Here is a 4493-nt window from a genome sequence, read left to right as displayed (position 1 = left end):
CCATGTACTGTTTTAGCTCAAAGTGCCCAGTGATATCACGCTTCACTATAGCCTGAGTCATATTCGCCAGACTGGGTCTTGCTGCTTCGATCACCGCGCGTTCCTCATTACCTGCCATCTCAATTGGTTGTGGTTGAACTACGATGTCCAACTCTCTTTTAATTCTAGTTCTAGCGTCCACCTCTCTCCTCAATCTGTGAAGTGTTCGTTCAATTTCGGGATCAAGAGGAAGGAGATTGTTTGCGCTTCTACTTCTTCGCATTCAAGAAAAGGACACATGTATTGGCACAAATAAAGTGAACTGAAGATTAAAACTTGAATAAATAAATAATAAAATCTCAACTTAGTCAAGTAGCTAATTTCTAAGTCTCTGGCAACGGCGCCAAAAACTACCAAAAACACTCACGCAAGTGCACGTAATCGTCAAGTAATAGAGTAGTGAGTAGAGTATCTTTCCCACGAAGACTTGTGATTAACTGTTGACCGGTTCAAACCCAATTACTTTATCTACCCAAGAGTTTTTTCACAAAATAGAGATGTAATTGTTTTACGACCTAAACTATCAAGAACTAATCCAACTAGAGCAATTAACCAAACAAATAGCAGTTTCGAGTAACAAACAGTAGGAGGGAATATTCCAGGGTCATGGGCTAATTAACAATCGTGTTGTGTTATTGGCTTAAAATGACTAATCGATTTATCTGGGTTATTGATTGACAGGATTGATATTGCTCATAAGAATCTGTCGAGTTCTTACTCGCCTATTCAAGTTAACTCAATGCCTATATGTCTATGGAATTAAGATTAACAAGAATGCATTTACAATTCTTGTATTTCAACCAAACAAGGCAATTGGGTATATATCTATCCCAATTGCTAATCCGTTCCCCGAGGCCCGGGTTCAAAAACTTGCTCTATTTAATTCTATATGCAATCTAAAGTTCCCACTTTCGAGTTCAACTAAAGATTCGTAGATAGTATTTCATTATTAGCTACTCAGTAAAATAATTAAACGCAGAATTAAATAAACAACCCAATATGATAAACCAACTTTGTCAAATTAAACTCCAAACAACAACATTCATGTTTTACCCATGACCCCAGAATAATGGGTTTTAGCCACTCATACTAGTGTTCATCACAAATAGGTTCAATTTCATCACAAATAGCAGAAACAAAGAGAAGAAAATAAGAACTTGATGGTCAAATCTCCTCCTTGCCTCTTGCCTCTCTATTTCTTGCACTAGACTATCAAAAACCTCCTCCTCTCTTCCTTGGGCGAGCTTGACTTTATATAGGTTAAGTGGGTTTTCCTCCAGATTTCCAATTTTGCCCCCAATTAATTCTTCCCGAAATTTGGACTAGCGCGGTTGTGCGCATGTGTCCGCTCTAGTCAGCGAGGTTTCTGTCTTGGACGCGCTAAAACGAGCGCGGGCGCGTATCTGGGCGCGCATGTCCAGCTTCTTGTTTCGTCATTTCTTTTCCTCGTCCTCAAGCATACACAGCTCCGATGAATCTCTCTTGCTCCAAAATGGTTCCAATCACACTTTTAAGGCATCACCTAGGCTCCTCAACCTGAAATGTATACAACTCACAATTAGAGTCTATTTTTCATCAATTAACCATATTATGATGTTGGAATATAAACAAGTGGAGGCATAAACAATCGCCAAATTACTTAGATTTATCATGTTATCAGAAGGCCAATGTGGTGGCCGATGCTTTGAGTAGGAAGTCAGCTAGTATGGGTAGTCTTGCACATATTCCGGTCGATGAGAGACCGCTTGCTTTGGATGTTCAGGCTTTGGCCAATCAGTTCGTGAGGTTGGATGTTTCGGAGCCCAGCCGTGTATTAGCTTGCACAGTCGCTCATTCTTCATTGTTGGAGCGTGTCTGAGATCGACAGTATGATGATCCTCATTTGTGTGTCCTTAGGACACGGTGCAGCACGGTGGTGCCAAGCAGGTTATATTAGGAGATGATGGAGTTTTGAGGCTACAGGGTTGAGTTTGTGTGCCTAATGTGGATGGGCTCCGAGAGTTGATTTTAGAGGAGGCCCATAGTTCCCGATACTCTATTCACCCGGGCGCCGCTAAGATGTATCAGGATTTGCGGTAGCATTATTGGTGGAGGAGAATGAAGAAAGACATTGTTGCATATGTGGCCCGGTGTTTGAATTATCAACAGGTTAAGTACAAGCATCAGAGGCCTGGTGGTTTGTTCCAGAAGATTGAGATTCCTGAGTGGAAGTGGGAGAGTATCACTATGGACTTCGTTGTTGGACTCCCACAGACTCAAAGGAAGTTCGATGTAGTGTGAGTTATTGTTGATAGGCTGACCAAGTCAGCACATTTCATTCCTATGGCAGTCTTATTCTTCTGAGAGGTTAGCTGAGATCTATATCCGGGAGATTGTTCGTCTTCATGGTGTGCCCGTGTCTATCATTTCGGACCGAGTTACGTAGTTTACCTCACATTTCTGGATAGCAATTCAGTGTGAGTTGGGCACGCGGGTTGAGTTGGGCACAACATTTCATCCTCAGACGAACGGGCAGTCCGAGCGGACTATTCAGATTTTGGAGGATATGCTCCGAGCTTGTGTCATTGACTTTGGAGGCTCATGGGATCAGTTTTTCCCTTTAGCAGAGTTTTCCTACAACAATAGTTATTAGTCGAGCATTCAGATGGCTCGTTATGAGGCTTTATATGGTAGGCGGTGCCGGTCGCCGGTTGAATGATTTGAACCGGGAGAGGCTCAGTTGTTGGGTACATATCTAGTACAGGATGCCTTGGACAAGGTCAAGATCATTCAGGATAGGCTTCGTACAGCTCAGTCCAAGCAAAAGAGTTACGCCGACCGTAAAGTTCGTGATGTGGCATTCATGGTTGGTGAACGAGTGTTGCTTCGGGTGTCGCCTATGAAGGGCGTGATGAGATTTGGAAAGAAGTGCAAGCTTAGCCCTAGGTTCATTGGCCCGTTTGAGATTCTTGATCGAGTGGGAGAGGTGGCTTACAGACTTGCGGTGCCGCCGAGTTTATCAGCCGTGCACCTAGTGTTTCATGTGTTCATGCTTCAGAAGTATCACGGCGATCCATCCCACATGTTAGATTTCAGCATTGTCCAATTGGACAAGGACTTGTCATATGAGGAGGAGCCGGTAGCTATTCTAGATTGCCAGGTTCGTCAGTTGAGATCGAAGAGTTTCCCTTCTGTTCGTGTTCAATTGAGAGGTCAGCCTGCTGAGGCATCGACATGGAAGTCCTAGTCCGATATGCGGAGCCGTTATCCCCATCTTTTTCCTGACTCAGGTACTTCCTTCTTATGTTCGTTCGAGGACGAACGGTTGTTTTAGATGTGGAGGATGTGATGACCTTTTGGGTCATCACTTGATTTATGAGTAAATTCGGTGTTCCAAGGCCTTAGAAGCCTCCTTTTTCCTCACTTCAATTTGTTTGCACGGTTCGGGCGTATATCCGGAACGCTTTTATGTGAAAATGTTAATTTGGCCTTTAAATTCAATTTAAGTTGACTTCGGTCAACATTTTGGGTAAACGGACTCAGATCTGTGTTCCGACGATCCCTGGAGGTCCACAGTAAAATATGGGACTCGGGCATATGCCCGGAAATGAATTCCGAGGTCCCAAGCCTTAGAAATCAATTTTTGAAAGAAATTGTTTTGCTGAAATATTTATAAATTAAAGAAAAGAAATAATGTTTGAAATCATTGGTATCGGGCCCGTATTTTGGTTCCGGAGCCCGGTACATGTTCAATATGATAATTATGATATGTCTGTAAAATTTGGTAAAAAACGAAAGTCGTTTGACGTGATACAGACCCGTAGTTGTGAAATTTGATACTTTGGAAGTTTTGGAATTTTTCTTTGATTTTAATGCTAAATTCGTTGTTTAAGATATTAATTTGGCGATTTGATCGCACGAACAAGTCCGTATGATATTTTTAGACTTGCATGCACGTTTGGTTTAGAGCCCCGAGAGCTCGGGTGAGTTTCGGATAGGCCACGGGATGTTTACACTTGAAATTCTCTGCTGTTTTTGCTGTTGCTGGTGTGCCTAGGATTAGTGCTATGCGATCGCATAGCACCTTTCACAATCGCATAGTGTAAAGTTCTGGGGTCACCAGTTGTTCTATGCGAACACATAGATTCCCTCGCGAATGCACTAGGTTAAACTGGGCCTCAGGGAGGGGAGCCCAAATACCCTATGCGAACGCATCCCCCTCTACGCGATCGCGAAAGCCGATTAGGCCTGACCCTATGTGAACGTGGATAGACCCATGCGAAAGCATAGAAGGTCTGCCCAGTTATATTCCAACATTTTAAAACATGGACAAGACCATTTCTTTCACCATTTTTCGAAGACCACAACCCTTAGGACAATTTTCTCCACCAAAGTTCATCCCAAAGTGTTGGTAATCAATTATAAACTTTGCTCTTTCAATTACCCAATATTTTTCAACACTTTTAAATCAAATA

The sequence above is a fragment of the Nicotiana tabacum genome, chromosome 1 (genome assembly GCF_000715075.1).
Source record: "Nicotiana tabacum cultivar K326 chromosome 1, ASM71507v2, whole genome shotgun sequence".
NCBI classification, from domain to species: Eukaryota; Viridiplantae; Streptophyta; class Magnoliopsida; order Solanales; family Solanaceae; genus Nicotiana; species Nicotiana tabacum.
Note: the sequence above shows the minus strand (reverse complement) of the source record.